Below are 24,547 nucleotides of genomic sequence, written 5' to 3' on the forward strand. Positions count from 1 at the left end.
TGCTGTATAGGAACAGTTCAGGAGACACTATCAGTTTTGTCATCAGAAATGAGAAGAGGGGATTCGAGGACATTAGCAATGATAGCACAGCACCCATCTAAAGCCATGGCAGTGCAGCTAAGAGAAGGAGCAGACCTCGCAATGGCCACCACCAGCTGAAGCACAAACATCAAGGTAGCAGTTTCATGTAGACAGACGCCCAAGACAGAACGATGGTTTATGGTGCTACACTTCAGTTAATCAGGAAAACAAATCTTAAACACCCTGTGAATCATGGCGTGGTCTCTGTGGGGCTCTACACGGGGTGTTGAAATGGCCGACTCCACAGAGACAGTCAGAAGAAAACTCTGAGGTGTAAGGAAAGAAGTCTCCGCAGGCATTCCATAGGGCTCAGAGGACTTCGTAGTCCTCTTGATCGTGTGGGCTTCTTCTGTGGAAATTCAGGCTGCAGATTCATGGCTCCCATCCCTTCCACTCTTGAATAATAAGAAGTAAAGAATTGCAGCAACCTTTTAGCTGTCGCCCATAATTTAAATTTGTTACAGCCTTTGCTTCTCTCCATTCGTTCCTACATTTCTTTTATTGAAGATTCCATTTTCAGGTGGGTGGTAGTGGCGCACGCCTTTAATCCCAGCACTCAGGAGGCAGAGGCAGGCAGATCTCTGTGAGTTTGAGGCCAGCCTGGTTTACAAGAGCTAGTTCCAGGACAGCTAGGACTATTACACAGAGGAACCCTGTCTCAAAAAGCCTAAAAAGAAAAGAAACAAACAATAAACCCCTCAAAGATCCCATTTTCAATTTACTAATAATCTTGCTGAACATTTCAAAACTTCAAATTTTCTTGTGAATTATGTAGCCTAGACCTAAACAAAATTATGATTAAGTTTTATGTGATTAAAGGTTTTTGTTGTTGCTGTTTTTACCAGCTATGCAGCTGTACAAGTCGCTTGTGTGTAACTGGTTAACGTTTCTGTTGAAGTGAGGAAGTTACTGTACGCTGCTATAGGGACTCAATACACAGTATCAGTTTTAGTATACTTTCCTCCTCTGAACCCAACAATGAAATAATAATTCTTCAGTTACAGAAAACAAGTGGGAGTTGGACTGAATAATCTTACATTCAAGTCTGCAAAGAGTACTTTGTAACCTTCTCTTTTTTGGTATAGTAATAAAGTGGCTTTTCCTAGAAAGGTTTCTATGCAGTTAGGCTGACTGAACAGTTTAGTTAGAATTCACCAGTAAAAAAGTCCTGAATGATTGTCACTTCTAATTCATCTTGAGTGACTGACTTTTATTGAAGGTGTTCTCACAAGCAGTGATCCAGTCTGCTTATGGATAAAAACAGGCGATTCAATTCGTTGGGACATAGTTTTTAATTCTCAAAATTATTCAGTGTCAAAACCATGTCATGTGTCTATTGTGTATGCACACATTTATCCCTTGATTTTAATGCCGGTCATCTCCACGTTTATATGTAATGTTGTTGCCTCCAGGAAGAGGGGACGGAAGTGAGCAGTGGCCAGGCGTGAAGCTGGGTGCTTTTTTAGAGTTATCTGTCATTACTACCTTTCACACTGATAATTTTAAAAGATTACTTATATATATACTCTTAATGCATTCTTTCATACCTCATGATGAAACATACTTCAAAATATTCATTTAAACGTTTTGAACTGCCCAGCCCCGAGTATTATTTATCTGAAATGTCTTGTATGTGAGATTAGCAGTGCTTTAGATCTCACATGTTGTTAGATTTTGGAACATCTGCATATACATGAGATTGCTTGTGACCCAGACAACCAGTCTAAACAAACAACCCACTTGTTTCATATATATCTTTAAAACGTAGGATGGATGATACTTAGGCAGTAGTTTTCATAATTTTGTAAGTGAAGCAAGCTTGAATACACCGAACCGTCTTTGTCCCCCACCTGTAAGGATGATTTGCTGTTTGGCATTAGCATCATTCCTGACTTCAAATGCCCAGCTACTCTTCTTGTTTAGTCACACATGAATGAGAATAAGTGACAGTGACGGGCCATGGTGGGAAGCCTTGACAGTCGGAGGTTGTGGTCTACCATGACCCGGAAACTCTCGGCAGAGCTCAGCAACATGAGGCACTCCCTGCCCATGAGACCTCCTGCTCTCTACCTGTCCTTAACTAGAGAATGTCTCCAGATGCCTGACTTAGCTCTAGCATGGCACAGTTTCCGGCTGACAGTACCCCTCCTCCGCCGCTGCATATATGGAATGAAGACTTGTACTAAGAACTTTGCTATAGAACCTTACTGCTACATATGAAGCCTTGCGACAGGACTGTGCCACTTAATGAAAAATTAGGGCTTGTCCCCAGGCTCTCTGATCCTATCTGGAATGAAGCTGAGCTGGTACACTGAAGTCCTGTGCTGAAGGGCTATCTCCATCGTGTCTACAGCAGACTGAACTCCGTTCCCAACTTCTGTCCCCTCCACCCTTATGGGCCAGTGGCCAACAATCATGAGGAGGAAGGAGAGCCACAGGGCCACTTATGCAGTGAGGAGAGCAGTGCCAAGGGTCTTTAAATGAGGATGAACATCCTGGGGTGAGCAGGACCTTACGAAGACCCTCCACTGGGTTGCCAGTGGCAACAACAGTCCTTCTCTCCCCCTCTCTCTCTGTACTCTAGTGTCATGGTGCAGATGCTGGCTTCTTTGAAGCAGGAAGGAGGTGAGCTTTTGCCTTACCACAGTCTTTTGCACTGATGCCTGCCTGTGGCTTTAGCCCAGCCTGGTCCAGCCTCTTGCCATTTCTTCAGTATTCTAGGGGTTGCCCTAGAATAATGCCTTTCTGGGGCATGGTCACCCAATGTGTGTCTTCAGCGTTATAGACTTGTTTTGGTGATCGATTTTCATCAGGAATGGCCTTGGCAAACTTGCTAAGCAGTTTGCTTCAAGCTTCATGATCAACCGCTTATTTCTCACGCCAATTCTTTATTGGTGTGGATTTTCTTGACCGTCAGTCACCCATCCATTGAATGTTACTCACTTCAACTTTCAGTTCGTCTCGACAGGTCTTTGTTCGTTTTCGTGTCTTTGCTGGATGACAGCACACTGTCAAGGGTCCTGCGCTCACTCCGGTGTTCGTGGCTGTGTTACGTGGTGTACGTAAACAGAGCATCCTCTTCAGCTGCGTGGTTTCCTGCTTTTCAGCAGCCCTTCCGTCTATCACGTCTTTAGATCCTGCAATTTCTTCCAACTGAAATGTCACATGTGGAGCTTCAGGATGCTTTATTCCTTCTGCTCCTGGACAAGACTCCTAGTATTTTGTTCAGTCTGACATGGTGGCTTTCTGACTGGCTCAAGTCCTTTAATCCTTTTGTGGCAATCTTTTCAAACATCTATGTTAGCTAGGCATTCTTTGTAAACATTTGCGATCCCTCATCTTCACTTTACTAACGTATTCTCTGATTTGATAACTTTCTTTATAATGTCGTGTAAACTGAATTATATGATATTGCCCCTTTTGGTGTTCCACTCAGTGTTTTTCTGAAAGCTTAAGAGACTTGTTGTGTGTGTGAGCCACCAATTCCTTGTGATTGTGGAGTATCATTCTGCAGTTTGTCTAACCATTCACCCACTGAAAGGCATCTGGGCTGTGTCCAGTTTTGTGCTATTACAAATAATGCTGCTATAAACATCTGTGTACAGAGTTTGCATGAATGTCGGTCTTCATTTCTCTAGGATGAATAGCCAGAAATACTACTGCTGTTTCACAGAGAACTTCATGTTTTGTTTTTCAGAAAGAACCCTGTGAAACTCTTTCCCAAATCCCGTTTGAAGTCACCTTCTCACCAGAAACCTGTGAGAGGTCTTGTTTGTTCATGTTTACAGCATCACATAGTGTTGCCACTGTTTTTACTTTATTATTTTTGATACATAGCATTTCCCTATAGTTTTGATGTTCCCCTTCCCGATAACTAGAAACGGCTATAATTTCTCTGTGTGCTTATTTGTCAAATACAGTGTATTTTAGTTAAATATTCATTTGTGAGTTAAAACTTGTTTTATTTTTAATTATGTGTTGTGTGTTGGGGGAGGGGTCAATGCAAGTGAGTGCAAGTATCTGAGGAGGCCTGTGGCATTGGGTCCCTCTTGGAATTGGATTTGAGGTCTGCTCAATGCTAGAAACAAAAACTGGGGTCCTCTGTTGGAATGACAAGCATTTTAACCTCCGAGTGACCTCTAGCTCCTCCCTTGTGACTCTTTAAATGTATTTCTTTTTACTTTGTTATTATTCTATATGAGAGATGTGCGTGTGCATGCATGTGTGTGTTTGTGAGTGCTGGGGTGTACTTGCTTCACAACAAGGGTTATTTCAGAGGGTAATTTTTTTTTTTTGTAGTTAGTTCTTGTCTTCTATTGTGAGTTCTAGGGACCAAGCTTAGGTCGTTGGGCTTATATGGCAAGAACTTTCAACTGCTGAACCAGCAACTCAACCCTATTTCTAACTTTTTATTTTATTATCAGGATATACTATTCTTTTTATCCATAAGCTAATACAGAATCTTTAGTTGTTTTCTATTATGAAAAATGTCAAATATCCAAAGATAGAATAAGCTCTAAGGACTCACATCCATCCCCAGGTCCCAACATTTAACAGTGTTGATTCTTATTTTATCTAAGGGTCCTGTGAGACTAATTTATTTTAAAGAAAATTACAAATTTCATTTCACTCATGAACACCTCAGTATGCATCTCTAAGTGTTAAAAATATAACTGACATTTATATCTAGTATAAATATTATATTTGATATAATAAAAATATATTATCTAAGTGTCAAAAATATAGGGGCTAAAATATAATTGCTGTATATTTTGACAACTTTAAGACTGAGTTTTCAGTTTTCATTGAGTTTGTGAGAATTCTCTATATATTCTGGATACTAGCCTTGGAGACTATTTTATGGTTCACAAATATTTTCCCAGTTTTAATATTCCTAAATCATAAGTATAGCAAGCTATACTAGTTTTCTCCCCAAGAAGATATACCTGGAAATTCAACCAAGTACAGATGGTCATGTCCTTCAAGCTCTTATGTACTTGGTAGTGAAGAATAATTTAGAAACAAAGAAGTGAGGTCATAAATCATGGGAGGAGGGTAAGTCTTGGCATATCTGGAACTGTTGGCTATCAAGGTTCAGCATGGACAACATTTCCTGATAACTGACAGTTTGAGCTTAGGGGTGGCCAGCGCCTTCAGGGAGGACTGGCTTTCCTGGGAATGTTGAGCATGAGGTATAGGCCCCAGTTCCTCCACCTCCCACCTCCCCACTGCTTTGTTTAGCAACCATGTGTGGTGAGAAGTCTACTGGGCTACCCGGTAGAAAATTTTCTTGAAAGGAGAAGAAAAATGCCTAAAGGGGGTATATATTCTAGGAATTGGTGTTTGATTTAATCCTTGTGCCCGGACAAAGTTCAATCCTAGAACATGGCAGTGGAGTAAGACCTGGAAATCACCACATCCTTGATGACTTTCCATCCACCAGCTCTGGAAATACCCCACTTTTCAGACTCCTCTTGTAAGGTAACAAACACATTTCTTCAATGTTGATACTTTTCAAAACTAGACTTTTCTCTTTCATGTGTTCCAAGCAGCTTAAGGAATTGTAGTTTCCACAAAACTGGTTAAAGATGAAAGTGCTGTTGACTAATATTTTTTCCACCATAACCTTAATTTTCCCATTTTGAGCAAATTAATCATAAAATGTAATATGTACTTAATTTAAAACCAACTATTTTTGTGTGATATAATTATGAAAAAATAAGACTTTCAAAGAATGAATATTGGAAGTAAGATTGGAATAAGTGAAGTTTAATTTTGATTTAGATAACATTTTCTGAAGCATAAGACGTGATCTTATATCTTGAAATTCGTAAGGCAAACATTACCTAAGTGTATCAGTTATCAAACTATAAATGCAAACAAGAGCTTCATTTTTTTTTCAGTTGCAGATTATTACATAGTTCACTGAGAGGACAAATGAAACAATAGCCAAACCACACCAGAATTTTGAAATCAACATTAAGACAGAACCCAGGGAAGTCCCAAACATTCAATGTGCTGTTTTTACTAGAGTGGCAGGTACCAGACAAGAGATTTCAGGTGGAGAAGCCGAACCTTAGAACTATCAGGAAGTTTCCAGATCGCATCCAAAGTTCGTCTGAACACATGCCATGCCCTGGAGTGGGGAAAGGAGCTGAGGAGCCCTGTCCAAGAAGTCATTTGGCATTCTGGTCTCCGAGGGACAGAGTCTGCACTCCTTACCCTGGCTAGGTTACCGTATCTGAACTGAGATGGCTCGCTCAGCTCTCGCAAGTTAAGGATGTAGACACGGATCTGCACTGGGTTTAGAAATGGCGTGCTATCTCGGATGTAAAAATTCGTATTGGTGTAATTGCCTGTCTACCATCTACCGCATAAATGATCTTATCTAAAAATTTATGTAGGCGAAAGACTAAAGTAGTGTTTAAGAACTCAAATACCTCTTACAAGTTAAGGAAATCAATCTGGAATTTTGTGAGACCACTAAATGCTGAGGACATGTTCTGGCTTGAAATCCAGTGTTGTTTCAGTTGTAAAGTCAATCCCTCATTTAGTGGTCAGAACCCGTTGGCCCAATAAGTAGTGACCCTGTTCTCACAGCGTCAGGAAAGGCTTGGTTCTTACAATAATACCTGGAGCTGATTACTGGCAAGCTTCCCCTTTCTCCTTTACATGAAAAGGAAACTATTCTTTAACAAATGGATTTTATAGTATTACTACAACTTATTAGTTAAGTAATTCTGATAGATACATGTTATCTTTTGGGGTTATATTTATTATACTGAACCTACCAAATAGCAATTTGTTTTTCAGTATCTTCCAAGGTCCATTGTTGTGGGATGTACATTGCTTGAAGATGTATTGCTGTGACTGATGTAATAAAGAGCTAAATGTCCAATAGCTAGGCGGGAGAAGATAAGGAGGATATGGAGGAAGAGAGAGGAAGAGGAGGAGGAATCGAGGTGTGCAGATTTCGCCAGAGGCTCTGAAGGAGTTGGACACATGGTCCAGAGCAGAGGAAACTGAGGCACAGGGCAGAATGTAGATTAATAAAGACAGGTTAGTTTGAGGTCTAAGAGCTAGTTGGGAACAAGCCTAAGCTAACGGCCAAGCTTTCATGATTAATGATAAGTCTCAAAGTTATTATTTGGGGGCTGATGATCCTGCGTGTGGTCTATGGTATATTGTTCTTGGTATTAGCAGATCTAGCTAGAACCTTAACTTTGTCTTAGTGTCTGTCTACCATCTGAGTTATTTGGTCCATATTGTTGGATTGACTACATCAACATTGTTTACTATGCAATGCCTAAAAGAGAAAAGCAATCATTTTTTGTTTTGTTTCTTTTGGCTGGAAGATCAGCTCTGTTTATATGTTCTCTGTGGAGCTGTTTTATAGTATATAAAAATATTAAGCAAGCATTTATGATCATAGACATAGCAGTGCAATCTCCCTTGCACACGAGCAATCTTTAAATTTTTCACTCGTCTGGAAGCAGATCATGGATGTCACTGGATGGCCTGTAGGCAAGCTCCTGAGAGGTGCACATAGCTCAGCCACAGGCAACAAACAGGTCTGAAAGCAGTCATGGCTGGGTTTTATTTGATTTGTGCTCTAACTTAGCAGCTAAAACATGCAGGTGAGTAACTCGACTTCCTTAGCCACACTCATTCATCTGTGACTTGTAACCACAGTTTCTGTAATACATTCTCATTTCTGTGTGGCTTCCACTGCTCCCAGGCCTATGCGAGTTCTAGCTGTTGTATTCATCTTCCTCACAGGAGGAGGAAGGAGGTGGGTGGAAAGGAAGAAAGGGCTTCTCTCCAGCTGAGTCATCCCACCACAAAGGGCATTTCTGGAAGAAGCCAGCACTGACTTCTGCTTGGCAGTCAGGGAAACTCAATCTGCTCTCTGGGGTTGTCAACAGTTTACGGTGATCTGTGAAAAAAAGTAGGAAACATCTACATATTGTGTAGAAAATGATGAATAAACTAATATCCCTCCTGAGACCTACAAACCTCCTGAGATCTAGATCCCTCCTGAGACCTGTATCCCTCCTGAGACCTAGATCCCTCCTGAGACCTACAAACCTCCTGAGACCTAGATCCCTCCTGAGACCTGTATCCCTCCTGAGACCTAGATCCCTCCTGAGACCTAGATCCCTCCTGAGACCTACAAACCTCCTGAGACCTAGATCCCTCCTGAGGCCTAGATCCCTCCTGAGACCTAGATCCCTCCTGAGACCTAGAACCCTCCTGAGACCTAGATCCCTCCTGAGACCTAGATCCCTCCTGAGACCTAGATCCCTCCTGAGACCTAGATCCCTCCTGAGACCTAGATCCGTCCTGAGACCTGTATCCCTCCTGAGACCTAGATCCCTCCTGAGACATGCATTATCTTGCTTCCAGCTTCTATATTCCCTCCTCATCTAAGCTAAGAAATAGGCAAATAGTGTCAGAGATGGGATTCAAGAAGTAATGATGCTCGAAGATATTTTGGACATAGGTACTTGGAAATAAGGGGCATGCTCCTAATTTTTCATGTAGTTGCTATTATTATTTCAAAACATTGAATGTTTATTGGTTCATTAGATCCTGTTGCTCTATTAAACACTTGCTGTGTGGTTAATATGTCAGAAAGTGATCTTACAGCTACTTGGGATGGTAGGCACAGGCATAAGAGTGAGTGAACAAGATGTAGGGTGAAGCGATAAGATAGTATTTTGTTAAAAAACTAAGAGGCCGAATATCCACTAAGGCCAAGAGTCTGTTTTGTAGGGCATAAGAACGGAATTTCTACCATCATCTAATACCGAGCAGCAGACAATCTAACCTACTAGACACTGTTGAACATGAGCTTTTTTAAAAAATTATTTCTTTTTTTCCCATACAAGTTACCTAACAGGATCTTAGAAAGTGGCCAGTTCTCCCGCAGGAAAAAAGGAATGATGAGAAGCAGGTCCACACAAGCATTATCTCGCTCTGTCTCTGAGCTCCAAACGCACTGAACTAATGACCAGTTGATGAGATAATCCAATATGATGAAATCATAGTCTGCCGGCCTTGCTAACATCCCTGGAGAACTTCGTACCACACCCAAACCCTCTTTGCTGGGAGGGATTGGAATGTCAAGGACATCTTTCTTTTTCTAGCTCATGACCTTAAGATCATCTCTCTTTCCCCAAAGCTGAGCATGGTGTAGATCTGGATTCTTCCCTGGCCCTGCTAATTTTCAGCAGACACAGAAAACACACCACATACTGTACTATCTCAAAGTATGGCTGAAAGGTAGTACGGCAATAGGTCAGATTTCGTGTCTTCACAATGTCTTAATTCTTGTTTATAGAAACTTGGCTACAGTGGTCCCTTTGGACCACTGGAGTACTCCAATCTACCATTGACTTGAGTGAGGGGAGCATGGGTACATTCTCCTGTGGTCAACTGTGTTTGTGTGTTTGGACTCCCTCCTGGCCTAGGGACTGTGTCAAAAACAGAGCAATTGATTTTCAGTCTTCAGGGTCTGTGGTTCATGTCCTCGCTTGTGCAGTCTCTAGGCTGCTATGTTTGAGGGGAAGTTCTCTGAGCAGAAACACCTGTGGTTTACTAGAGACGGAGGTGAACATCAGTGCTGGTAACCAGCTCCGTGTTCCAGGCTGCACACCCTTGTGACTGCTGCCTGGGTATTATCAGGTCTCCAGCACGATTGCTTCAAAGGAGCCAGGCTGGAGAAGTGAGGAAAAGGAGCCACAAGAAGACATATGGAAGCAACAGTTGGCACTGATTTGTGTAATTCAGGCCTGGATCATTCCTATAAAGGAAGATAGGGCAGGAGAGATGGTCTTAGATATTGTGGAATCATTATGGTTGAAGAATACAGGCTTGTTTGAGCTTTGGATAAACTTTGGAATAACTGAGTATGGCCTATTGTGCTGTTTCAGTACGTCAGCACTGCAAGTGTTTGGAAAGATGTTCTAGACAAGTGTCGGCTATATTGGGGAAACGACACAGGTGTACATAAAAGAGAAAAAGTTATTTTTAACATAGTGTTTTATTAATTGCTTGAGAATTTCATCCGTGTACACAACATATTTTAAGCATATTGACTCCCAACTTCTTCCAAATCTACTGCCTACTTCCTCATCTCTGGTAACTGCTTGCCTTCTTTTTTTAATAACTAAGAGGGTGTTTTTGCTTGTTTGTTTTTTCAAGGCAGGGTTTCTCAATAGCTATAAAACTGTTCCTGAAACTCGCTATTGTAGACCAGGCTGGACTGGAACTCTGCCTCCTGAGTGCTGGGATTAAAGGCATGCACCACCACCACCTAGCCCTAAGGAAAATTTTTAAAGTATAATATTTAATTGCTTCTTTGAGAATTTCTTACACATGTACAATGTATTTTGATTCATCCCCATCCTTCCTCGACTCCCTCCATATTCACTCTTACCTCCTCCTAACTTAGTGTTTATTTTTTTAATAGCCCAATAAGTCCAATATTTTCTGCTCTTATAAGTAAAGGACCATTCACAGAATCATGGTTGACCTATTAAAGACCACATACTTAAAGACAACAGATTCTGATTTTTCTAGAGGCCAACAATTGTCAATGTCTTCTCAGACAGGGGTGGGGACTCATGAGCCATTTCCCCCCTGTGTTGGAACACTGACTGAATTGGCTTGTGCCGGCAGTCACAACTGCTGTTAGCAGTCCTGTTAGGTCTGGACAACCTCTGGCTCTTGCAATCTTTCCTATTCTTCTTCTGAGATAACCCCTGAGCCTTGAGAGTTGGGAGAGTGAAGTAGAGCTCACGTTTGTGACTGAGTACTCCACAGAAATTTATTCTCTGTACTTCAGTCAGTTGTGAGTTTATACATTAACCTCTGTCCATTTCACAAAGGAACTTCTCTGAAAAACTCTGAAAGATGCATTCACATTGGACATAGAGTTACAAATTTAGAGGGAAATTTGATGCCGAGTTCTTTTAGCAAAATAATAAAAGTGGGTTCAACCCTATGAGCTCCCCAACCATGGGTTCTTGGCTAGATTTGCGTTGGTAGGCATGTGTTCCATCCTTTGGAGCAGACATTAAACCACAACACAGTTAGTTGCTCCCAGAACAATCATAACAGCATTGCATCAATGGGTTCACAACTGGCTAAGACTCTTGATGACTTTTCCCCCTTCAGCAGCCTGAGAAGAAAGAACCTTCCAGCACTATAAAGCTAGCCATCAGGAAGGAAGTGCTCTGTCTTGTCTGTGTCCTGTGGTCAGTGTGCAGTGTTTTGAGCAATACACTCTTACCATCAAACACTCATGGGAACCCAAGAGCAATAACAATAGCTTGTGTTGTCTCAGGGACACTCTTGATCAACAACTGAAGGAGAGGTGTCCTACATCTGGTGGGGGCTTTTAGTTTGTCTTCCTGGAGAACTATTCCAAGTGTAGGGAAACTTCAGTTAAACTCTTTTATATGAATGTATATGAAGTCAGTGAATAGTAGATTCTCATACGGCTTTTTCAAACATTCTTAATATTTGTTATCTTTCTTACCACCCTTTCATCCACCTATTTTCTCTTCATTTCAGTCTTGTTGCTTTTCTAGTGTTGTGAAAGTGTGTTATGTGATTGTAATCAAATCCTCCGAGCATATTTTTTATCAAGAGAACTTCCTGTCATTAGTAACTGGTAAATACAACACCAAGATAAGTGACTGAAACCTGAAAATATTTTCTTAAAAAAAAAGAAAGCCTGTCATGCATCAATCTGAAATGATAGTAATATATTAGTTTGAAGAAAATTGAATCTTCTATCATATTAAATTTCTGTCAAAACATTGTATATTTTAATTTGTTCCCTGGTTTTAAGCAATATTTTGTTCAGTATGAATTGTTTTTTAAATTTTGTTACATTTTAAGCAATCAATTGATTATATTAACTTTAAATTATCTTATTAAACTATTTAATGTCTTCATAAGTGGATATATATATAATGATCAAGGGGAGTCATAAATTTCATAAAATTGCTATAATCTTGATAGAACCTATACACCTCCTGGAACAGATAATATATTGTCTCAATTTCCTTGACTAGGTATAAAATTATTGTAGTAATAGGAGCGGCGGGGCTGCGTCCCCAGCACCCCAGCCGCCCGCTAGCTTATGCCCAGAAATAATTACATGGACACTGTATTCTTTTAAACACTGCTTGGCCCATTAGCTCTAGCCCTTACCGGCTAATTCTGATATCCCGATCAACCCATCTCTAATAAACTGTGTAGCACCAGTCTTACCGGGAAAGATTCAGCATGTCTGACCTGGTGGCTTGCTTCATTGTGTGCATCTCAGAGAGCAGAGCTATCGAGTCTGCCCAGGAGAGGGGAGCATGGCGTCTCTGAGCTCACTTCCTCCCAGCATTCTGTTCTGTTTACTCCACCCACCTATGTTCTAACCTATCAGGGCAAGCAGTTTCTTTATTTAATTAACCAATGGCCTTCCTCCATCAAATTATCTTGTATTTAGTCCTAAAGAAAATCTTAAAATAATAATTTGCAGACAGCAATAGCTATTTTATTCTATATGACGATTCATTACAGGCTACTCCATTAAAACCAGGAATGAGCTGACGCTGTCACCTCCATTTTATTATTTATATTAGCCACATCACAAGGGAAAATGAAAAAGAACTGGCGTGAATCTCCTTTTTATGGGACTATAGCTGCACATCTATATCACTCAGTAGACTTTCGATTGTGGTCTCTTTAGCAAGAATTGTGTTTCTGAGGAAGTCTTTCTTTCTATCCATGTTCAATAACCCCAAAGTCCTTACTGATGCCAAACAGTGGTCCATGTTTGCTATTACACAAGAAAAACTGAGAAAACCCGAGGTTGTAGTGATGGCTCTGTGGGCAAAGTGTTAGCCAAAAAGCACACAGATGTGTGAGTTTGAATCCCCAAGACTGATGTAAAGCCAGGTACAGTAGGGGGTGTGTGTAATCCCAATTTTCCTATAGCAAGATGGGAGGCAGAGACAGGAGGATTCATGGAAACTGCAGGGCCAGCTAGGCTAGCATATAGTACAGGAGTCCTGTGTTGAATGGGGAGGAAATTAAGGACTGGTACCTGAGGCTGTCCTCTGCCTCATGCAGACACTAACAAGTTTCACGGTCTTGGCCACCAGAGCAGTGTCAGGCATGGTCTCCATCTCACAGAGTGAGCCTTAAATCAAATCAGGTATTGTTTGGTTGTTCCACGAGTGCATCCATGTAGGTGGGTCACAGCATCATGTAGGCAGGTCACAGCATCATGTAGGCAGATCACCGCATTATGTAGGCGGATCACTGCATCATGTAGGTCACCACATCATGTAGGTCACCACATCATGTAGGCGGATCACTGCATCATGTAGGTCACCACATCATGTAGGTCACCACATCATGTAGGTCACCACATCATGTAGGTCACCACATCATGTAGGTCACCACATCATGTAGGTCACCACATCATGTAGGCGGGTTACAGCATCATGTAGGCGGGTCACTGCATCAAGTAGGCGGGTCACCACATCATGTAGGCGGGTCACCACATCATGTAGGCAGGTCACAACATTATGTAGGTGGGTTATTGCATCATGTAGGCAGGTCACTATTGTCAGACTGAAGGCTTCGATCTGGCTTGGTGTTTACCTTTTTCCCTCAGCATGCAGAGTTCCATCCAGCAGCGCGAACACTGGTCAGCAGGACGAAAGCTCTCGGTAGGCACCAGCTCGTCTTCTCTCTGTTCCATGAGATATGTAGGTGTTGTTTTCAGCCGTCCTGCTTTACCGTTGGCTTGTTGAGAGTAACCAATAGCATTGGCAATAGCCTGGGTTGTTTGGAGGCTCCACTGGAACCCTTTTGGACAGCAACTCAGTTAGATCTAAGCCATTCCTGGCACTGGAGGTTTTATTTGGTGGTAAGAGATGTCCTTTCTTCTATGTATCTGGTGATTCCATTTAGATTTTTTTCATTAAAAAAGGAAAACAAAGAGCTGAGAGGACCAAAGGTTGTAACCCAAGTCTGACCCCCACCCAATTATATTATGTCCACCTATTGACCTTAAATGTCCTTGACTCCCAAGTCTGTGTTTTGATTTATGTGAATTAGGTGATTCAGAGATGGGCAGGATCCATAAGAGCTGTATTTTAAAAGTGAGTATTCCAAAACTGGTCCCGAGTCCCCAGGCTGAGGACAGGCACCATGAGAAACGCACTGTGGGACGTGGGACAAGTCACGGGACACACCTCAGGCTGAGGACAGGCGCCATGAGAAACGCACTACGGGACGTGGGACAAGTCACAGGACACACCCCAGGCTGAGGACAGGCGCCATGAGAAGCTCACTGAAGGACCCGGGACAAGTCACGGGACACACCCTAGGCTGAGGACAGGCGCCATGAGAAACGCACTGCGGGACCCGGGACAAGTCACGGGACACACCCTAGGCTGAGGACAGGCGCCATGAGAAGCGCACTGAAGGACCCGGGACAAGTCACGGGACACACCCCCGCTCTCCTCAGTGCTCTCTCTGAGCATCATTGCCATTGCTCCAGAAATGCAGATTCATTCAGAATGTCTACACCTAGATTACTCTAGACTGCTTGCTGGAAATATCCTCCTCTATGTTTGTAAAGAGCAACACAGTTTGCAAAGGAAAGCAGTAAATTGATGGGCTGTTTCCAAAAGTCCTTAGACTTTGAAGCATCTCTGGAGAGCTTAGCAATTCTGTCCTATGAGCAACAAAATCTTCTGCATGTCCATGAAGAAACAAAGTTCAAATTTAATGCCACCATGAGTGACAAATTTGTTTAATACCATTTAATGTTATGAAAGCTAATTATTAAATAGTGAAACGATCTTTTGTAGTAGTCTTTAGGTATTACCACTGATTTTTTTTAAATTTGTAGTTTCTTTATACCCAGTAGAGAAAAGTGAAAATCCTCAGATTTTCCTAAAGTGTAGGTAGATTCTCATGAACATGTAGCCTGCAGAAGGACAGGAACGTTGGTGGACATTTCAATCAGGTTGTGTAGTACCTGTAGTAACACTCGGCTCACACCTGTAATATGATACACTCAGCTCTTGGTCACCTTGAGCTCCTAGTCTGGCACAAGACATAGCACGGTATACTTTATCATCTGTCAGATTTAAAAATGTCTTGGAGAAAGGGCAGACATTGTAGAAGTTGCAGCAGGACCCAAGGGACAGCGGTTTGGGGTGTGGTTTGTGACCTGAAAGTGAGCGTTCCAGGAAGGCCTCACCACAGAACTGACGTCTGAACAGAGACCAAGAGGAAGCAGCCGAGCACACAGACAAGCTTATTTAGCTCTTCTTCCCAGTATGAGAAATCAAACAAATGATTTGTGAGCCCGTTTGGAAACAGTAACATGAAGATACTTTAACCCATCAGACAACAATGAAAAACTGTCTATAAATCATCGTAGACCTATGATCATTTGATCATATCAAACAATGGCCCTATGAGTTCCACAAGATCCTGACAGTCGTTCTGCTCAGGAATATTGTTTTTTTGTTCCATCTTCTTGAGAGTTAGAGATGAGATCATGCTGTGTGTTTGTCTTTAGTCTTTTAAAAAACTTTTTATTTAAATTTTTTCCTACAGTATATTTTGAGCATTTTCTTTCACCTTCTCCAATTTCCCACAAATCCTCCCCACCTCACAACAACCCAACTTCAGGCTCTCTTTCTAAAAAAAATAGCAGCAAAAAACAAAAACCAAAATAAGGAAACTAAGAAGAGAAAAATCAAGTCAATACCCATGTTAGTCCCTTTCATTTAAAAAAACAGGAGCATCCCACTGTCTGTCTAGAATGATGATGCCCCAGTGCCAAGGAAAACCCTGCGTGGGAGGGTGAAGCCAAGCACAAGGTGGAGGCTTTGCTAAGTAGCCTTGACATCCTGGCCAGCTTATTTAGTTCATCTGGGTCTGATTTTTCTCTCCTGTGCACATTGTCTTTCAAGGTAAATTTTATGCTGTAAATGTTCATCATTTCCCAATCCACACACCTCTGTACCTCTTACTAAGCTAGAGGTGACTGGGCAGTAAGTGTCCTGTGGGGCATCCTGTGGATGAGTCCAGGTCAGCATTCCCCTATGGCTGTGCAGGTGTGGACTAGCCTTCATCCGCACCTGCACTCATTGCAGGACCCGTCGGTGTGCTTCTGATCGCTCAACCTGTGGGTCCCCTGCTTCATCTGCTGCCGTTGTCTTTGCGCAGCTGGCAGCTGCCCTGCATTGCCCCAAGCAGTGCTTTGAAGTCTCCCCACACTTGGGGTTGTCCTGCTCCTCTCAGCAGAGCCAGATTCTGGGATCCTGTGGTAAGCCATCCCCCTCATCGTACATGCCGCTCAGTGGAGACGTGCTGGGATGTGTGTGGCTTAGGACGTCACTGAAAGCTGGCTCTGTTTGGACAGGAGCATAGGCTTCTGCCTCCATCAGTTGCTGGGTGAAGGCTCTCGAAAGCCCCCTCACTATTGGAGCATGCTGTGTTTCAGAGTTCTGAGCATAATTACTTTATAATGATCTCATAACTATAACTTTTGCCTCATTAATTTTCTAATAAAATTTATAAAATAAAGTCCAGAGTTGCATATTTATTTAGTGTTCCCAGTATCTTGTCTAAACTCTTGAAGACTTCTGTGCTGGATAGTTTGTGTCAACTTAACACAAGCTGGAGTCATGTGAGGTGAAAGAATCTCAATTAAGAAAATGTCTTTGGAAGATCAAGCAAGCCTGTAGGGCATTTTCTGAATTATTGATGAGGGGAGGGCACATCCCATTGTGTATAGTGCCATCCCTGGGCTTGAGGTCCCGGGTTCTATCAGAAAGCAGGCTGAACAAGCCATGAAGAGAAAGCCAGTAAGCAGCACCCCTCGATGGTCTCTGTGTCAGCCCCTGCCTCCAGGATCTTTCCCTGTTTGAGTTCCTGTCCTGATTCCTTTGGTGATGAACAGCACTGTGGAAGTGAAAGTTGAATAGATGTTTCCCTCCCCAGCTTGCTTTGGCCACGGTGTTTTGCAGTAGCTATAGAAACCCTAATTATGACAACTTCAGTGTGTCCATAAGTTTAGACTTAGCATCTAGCTTAGTGTCAAAGCATAAAATCACAATTTTTTAGGAATGAGTGGTCTTCTTAATTTATTTTCTTGTACATTAAAAATCCTTGTACATTAAATTATGATTCTAAACTAATCTTCAATAAAAAATGTATTTGGTAACAATAACAGTGTCTGACTGCTTATGGACCTGCCCTTCCTCTCTTAGAACCCCTCCCCAGGTCATTCCCCTCACCAACTTCTGGGGTTTTGGGGGTTCATCCTAGGGGTTTCAAGAAATCCAAACTGCCCAGTAAGTGGCAAGAACACACACAGGTGTGTTTCAGTTATTAGGCTATTAAGCTCCAAATAGGCATGAGAGAGTGAGGCCTGTCCTGTGTGTTCCACTGCTGAGTTCTAACTGGCCATGTCCAGGGAGACTGGGAATATCCCTCACGTTATTTCTGCTATCTTAGCAAACAGCAACCTGGGCAGCCCAAGGCAGCACCTCAGATTTTAACTGGGGGAAGATCAGTTGAGCTATTTAGTAAAATTTTACTCAGGCTATATCGACTACTTGAGCTAGAATCTGAATTTTTGCCAGGCAAGCCAAGTAATTCTTACATTTATTTGAATATTGACCTCAATCAGAGACTGCGTGTCTTAAACTGGATAGTGTAGTCACTACTTAAGGAAAAAACTATGTATACATGTATATATATGTTACACGTATGCATGTGTGTGTACACACATATGCATGTGGATAGCCCCAGCCACATGCATATGTTTTAGTTTCCTGAAACTTGAGCTATAGGTAGATGCTGGGAACCTGGACTCAAACTAGGTCCTTTGCAAGAGCAACGTGTACCCTTAGCCCCTGAGCCATGTCTCCAGCCTCAAAGATTTATTATATTATACTTTTAAAATTGTGTGTGTGTGTGTGCACACTCATGTGCATGTGTGTGTGTGTAGGTGCTCAGGTAGTCCAGAAGAGGGTGTCAGATCCCCAGAAGGTAGAATTACAGGCAGTTATGAGATGCCATATGGGTGCTGGAAATTGAGTTCTCTTTCCTTGCAAGTGCAATGCAGGCTGAAACTCTAGCCTCACAGCCCATGATAAGTATAGCGAACCAGCTGGGTTTAAATTCCACATCTACTGCTTGCTGTTGTTTTTGTTTTTTGTATAGAAAAGCATGGAACCCCTGTGAACCTTGGTTTCCTACTGTAGAGATGGATGATTGTGATCAAGCCAAAGAGATGGGTAAGCATTGGGCATATCAGACAGGAATCACTGACAGGTGATTTAATATTTGTACATTTGTGTACTTTTAAATGTTTCTTTACCTTTTTGACCTTTAAGCCTTTTTGCATGGGAGATGTGCTGTAAATTCATTGTGAGTGATGTCCTAATTTCAGTTTCCTTTTTTATTCCTCTGTGGTTTTTTCAGGGTGGAATTGAATAATAAATTGAGTCAGTTGAGTACCAGCATCTAGGAAGGACACAATGTGGTGTCTAATGGCGTCATTAGATCAAAGACTTCCATTAATGCTATGGTAGACCAAAGTTGTTCAAGGAACGGTACAATTCAACCATGTGATTGTCCTGAATTACGATTGAAGAAGATAAACACCAGCCTGGCACACTTTCTGTGTAGCTCTGTTTAACTCACAGCGCCACTGCCCACAAGTGCCAAGTGAGGTGATGATGCAGCATCTAATACCTGTAATTTAACCTGATTTGAGGCCTCCTGGAATTCCTGCTGCAGTGAGTGGAGCCACAAGCTGTTCTGAGGGCCAGCCCAGAAGTGTGGCTGCAACTCATTGGAAGGAAAGATCCTGAGGGAAGCCAAGCCTCCTACAGAAGCTGCAGGCTTGGAGAACACTATTAGAGGCCTTCCTGCAGCCCGGGATTGATCTGTGCACAGCTTTATCTTCATGTTAACATGGCTTTCTGTGACAACCATGGGTACAGGCTGTGGTTTTCTCATTTTCACATCCATGTGAAGGGCACTGCCAGCTCTGGAATGATGCAGAAATAATGACTGCCTTCAGCAATAGACCCAATGCTTAGACTGAGTAGACCTGTCCTTTGCCAAGCTGTAGGCACAAACTTTAAAGGGTTGTAACTAAACATGAAGAGGTTACACTGATTCTATTTGTACATGAATCACTTTTAAATTTAATGGAGTATTTTATGCGTTTATCTTTAGCATCACAAAAAGAGGAAATTGCCCTATGATGTTATCATAAACATTTGTAAGTTACTTCTTTTCCTTCATTGTATAGAAGAACAAGTCTAAAACCACAAAATGCCTAGAACAGATTTTGTGATAATTTCAGATTTACTCATACAAGTTTAAAAATGGGTTCGTCCTGTGATTATCATAAAAGCATGTCTTTGTCTTCTACTGACTGCATACACCCCAGGTAAGGAGACTCTCCGCTAGTGTTGGAAGCATAACAGTCTGAAATGATTTTATAAATATTATGTTGGAATTAGTCTATTTTGTAAGGATGCTATAAAATGTTCAAGCATCCACCTCTCTCCTCTCACAGCACTAGAGTTATAGACATGTGCATAAAGTCACATGAAGCTTGGGCACCAGCATCCAAACTCAGGTCCTCGTGAGCTGCAGCAAGTGCTTCTGTGTGTTGAGCTGTGTTTCTAACACCCACATAGTTCATTTCTTAAGGTGGAAGGGCAAGACAATCACCATAGTTGTGGTGGTTTGAACAAAAATAGTCCCAGTCATAAGCTTGAAAGCTTAGTCATCAGGGAGTGGCACTGTTTAGAAGGATTTGGAGGTGTGGCCTTGTTAGGGTGGGTGTGGCCTTATTGGAGGAAGTGTGTCCCTTAGGGGTGGGTGCTGAGGTTTTAGAAGCTGAAGCCAGGACCAGTGGCTCTTTCATCTTGCTGCCTGTGGATCCAGATGTAGAATTGTAAACTTCTCCAGCTCTATGTCTGTCTGCATGCCGCCATGGTCCCAGTCATGATGAGAATAGACTCTAAATTGTAAGAAACCTCAATTAATTGCTTTCTTTTATAAGTGTTGCTGTGGTCATAGTGTCTCTTCATAGCAGTAGAACAATGACTAAGATAATAGTCTGTATACTATATGTTTATCACATTTAACATACTTTGTAATTTCTTTACGGAAATGTATCCTATTCTGAAGTCATAGTAGTAGGTGGAGCTGGTGGGGCATGGATTATAACATGATACAGTCATCACCATGGGCCCACAGAAGGTTATTTGTTCCTGGATAAGTACTCAATAGAAGTTAAATATCCTAATGTAACACAGAAGGTCTTTTATAGTTAGGGTTCTTTCTGTGTGTAGACTCCTTTCTCTTCATTCTAATTATCTTATGTTCTTTTAACATCCACTGAGTCTGTCTTTTGTTTGTTTTTCGAGACAGGGTTTCTCTGTGTAGCTTTGGTTGTCCTGGAACTCACTCTGTAAACCAGACTGACCTTGAACTCGCAGAGATCTGCCTGCCTCTGCCTCCTGAGTGCTGGAATTAAAGGTGTGCACATTGATGAGCCAGATCAGCTTTCTAAGATGAGCTAATAAAAATAGCAAAAGGGAAGGACAGCAGCTCTTCACCCTGCAGATTGCAGTGCATAGCTGGGCCCTTAGATTGTTGGTTCTCCAAAGAAACTCACATCTCTTCCACCTCTGGGATGAGTTGTCTAGAAGCAAAGATTGTGTTAATTCTTCAACCCCTTGGAGAAAGACAATGGGGTTATAAAGCAGAAGAAGCTAAGCAATTGATTATGTGACCTCAGATACAGTTGCTTTAACTTAATGCCACAGGGGCTTGTGGGAGTGGATTCCACCCAAGGGAATATCCAGTCTTTTATAGTAACTAGCCCACCAGTCAGCTACAGACCACGGCTATTTCCAGGAGGGGGCGCCAGTCTATCAGACAAGCGTTGAGAGGACACGCAGGAGGAGATAATGGGAAGTGAGTATGGTCAAAATACAAGACACACTTGAGCAAATTGGTTAACATGAAACTCGTTTGCACACTGATAAACACCATTCAGAAATATATGAGAAACAGAAAAATCATAGGAGAAGAAAGGTGATAAAAATCTAACTAAAGAAATAAGAGAAAAATTGACAGATATTGCAGCATTTCAAGGAATTGAGTTAAGAATAAAAAGGGAAGAAGGTGTGGAGGGAGACAATGAGAGGTCTCTCCCCCAATCTGGAGTAGATGGTTCTTTGGGGAGGGGGTTAGTTGTAAACTATGAGCAGCTCTTAGTGACTGGAGGAAAGTGCCCCCTGCTTAGGGGCCCTGATATGACTAGGCATTGGTCCTATTCCCGCCCGCGCAGGTCCTGCTGCTGCGTCACTGACCTCCCATCCCAGGTACTGATTCTACTTTGTGACACTCTGCCATTTTCAGATCAGTCCCAGCCTGGCTCCAGCATGTCTCCCGTCACCGACCGCATGCTCTGGTGCCATGGGCGCTGCTGCTGAGAGTCACCTCTCCCTTACTGCTAGCTAGGGCACTTCCTGGGCCGACCCACAGCCTTTTGTCAGAGGGCCAAGTGGTGATTCGGGCCGGAGCTCGCAACAGCGCCTTACACAGTGTTGTGCTGCATTGATGGGATGAGAACCCCAAAGTAGAGCAAACAGTGCACTCCAGTACTTGATTAATATCAAAAATATATTAATTTTACTTTATGTGTGTGAGTATTTGGCCTGCATGTGTGTATGTGCCGCACACGTACGCCTGCTGCCCATGGAGTTCAGGATAGGATATTAGATCCCCTGAAACCAAGTTAAGGAGGGGTATGAGCTACGCTGTGGGTGCTGGAATTTGAACCTAGTCTTCAAAAGAGTGAAGAGGTGCCTTCAACCCCTGAGCCCTCTACCCAAGCCCTCCAGGGCTTTCGAGTGTGGACACTAGAGTAACTACTCAATTCCTCACCACCCAGATATCTCTAAGTTCACTGGAGTAATGCGAGGTTACAGAATTGCTGCCAGTTTCCACTCTCTGCTCCCTCGTGGGCCCTCCCTCGTGGGCCCTCCCTCGTGGGCCCTCCCTCGTGGGCCCTCCCTCGTGGGTCTCTCAATCCTTCCTGCAAACTAAAAATATGGACACCATAATGAAAACTTTGCTATAGATTCTGTTGTTGTTTTCTCTGCGGTCTTCTGTATGAGCATGTCAGTTGGCATATTATACAAAACAAACAAACAAACGAGCAACCCCCCAAAACCTCTGTGTTTTACAAGTATTATTTAGTTAAAAAAAATAGTGGGTATAGTAGATTGTAGTTGTTGAATCTGCCACAGCTGTTAAAATAAATGAAATATTCAGGCTATAAATAATTGGTTAATATAGGAAGTAAATCAGTCCTCAGATCTGATACAAATGTTAGAAAGCAAAATCTTTTTCACTCTTTCAGGGGTGGACGGTGAAGTTGGTTAGATGTTCTCAGAGATGATAACATATGCTTCCACGTGGAGCTCTCATAAATACAGGCCGCTAAAAATCTGTTGGTCACACACTGTTCTTGAGGAACCTGGAATACAAGGAAAGATGGAATTGTCACGCAAAGAACATTGACCTTATTTCTGATGATAGGATTTGCATGATTAAATAAATATTCTTCAGAAACGTCTCACAATGCTACATCTAATATTTACTTAATATGAAGAATGCGTCAAGGGCTGTGTTCTGCATGAATTATTTCATGTAATCGTCAAGACAGCTCTTTAGGTTAAATAGTAATACTAATCATCATTTTTCAAAACTCATATAAAACATATGAAACTCAGCTAAACTAAGAAACTCATCCAAGGAAATAAATTAGTCACCATAACCCATTAGTTGAGTAAGGGTTTGTCTGGTCCTAGAGGTACAGAGTTCTGTAAACCACAAGGCCCTGCTGGACTTAGGAGAAGAGGCAGACATGTAAATTGCAGTCAGAGAATATGAAATGATAGGCGTGCTTGACAGGAGCTGTGATTGGCAACAGAAAGTGTCATGTAAGCTGAAAGGAATATTTCATCCGGAAAAAGAGGAAAGATTATTCTAGAAGAATAATCATGATCTACCTGTTGATAGGCAGATATGAAATGTCATAGAGAACTATGAAGTGCTGCTGTGTGCAAGGCTGAAATGGTGTGTGTGCCGGAGGGGCACTTGTCACCAGTCTCCTGATCTGTGCCTCAAACCCTTGGACCTTCCTTACACCGACTTCCTTCTTTAATATAATATTATACATATAAATATATATAGATATTATCATATAATATATAAATTTTACTTTTATCTCACATGACACTTTCAGTGTCAAATCACAGTTACTGTGTTCAGCATGACTTTCATTTCATAGACATATGTATATTTATATACATGTACATATAGACATACACACACATAGTTGGTTCTTTCCTTCCACTTGTGAGACCTTGGTATTGAACTCAGGTTGTGAGGCTTGCAGGGTATGCTGGCTAATTTTATGTGAACTTGAAACAAACTACTCTCTCTGTCTCTCTGTCTCTCTCTCTCTCTCTTTCTCTCTCTCTCTCTCTCTCACACACACACACACATGTGCATATATGTATATATGTGTCACAAAATACAGTGGTTGGGATAAAAATATATGAGAAAATCCTGCAGTAATAGATCTAAAGACTTGAAGATGTGGGAATAGTAGAAAACCAGTATTTCATTAATTACCAAAGGAGTTTCCAAAATCAAACATCAAAACTGTGAGTATCCTAGAAGATTAGGAGAAGAAAAAAAAATAAGGGTTCAATTCCTAAATTCTCCTCTTTGGAACAAAGCCCATTCATAGTTTGAAAAATTCATCAGGACACTGAGGGTGCTTATACCACAGCAGAGCCTGTAGGAAAACCAACTCCTAAACAAACTGATTTTAGAAAACACAGAGTCTTCTGAACTGACATTTAAAGATGGAGAATGTAAATTACAGTAGAGTTGATCAATTGGTTTCTGAACGTTGGGGCCAAACCATGCAATCTTAAGTAAAATAAAATACAAAAGAAAATTCTGGGACTTCCTGGAGCATGGAGATCAACTCATAAAGACAGGAAGAGCATTGGACACAGATGAGGAAATCATAAACGTGAGTCATGCTGTGTGTTTTTTACCCAGGAATAATAACAAAGGAACAAACACTAATGTTGCTTTTTTTTTTCAGCTCTTTCCAAAATGAGAAAACCTTCAATAGAAGCAAAGAGGCCACAGAACGAGAGCTAACAAGTGAAGGCCTGTAGGAGCAGGGCAAGTGGATGCTTGCTGCCCTTGGTGACTGCCCAGAAGCACAGTCTCCCAGGGCACACTTCTCACATGGTTGCATAGGCTGGCGAACTGAGTGGATAGAATAACGAAGCAGTGT

The sequence above is a fragment of the Microtus oregoni genome, unplaced genomic scaffold (genome assembly GCF_018167655.1).
Source record: "Microtus oregoni isolate MIOR12 unplaced genomic scaffold, Mior012 000009F_ref0000495, whole genome shotgun sequence".
In the NCBI taxonomy this organism is placed as follows: Eukaryota; Metazoa; Chordata; class Mammalia; order Rodentia; family Cricetidae; genus Microtus; species Microtus oregoni.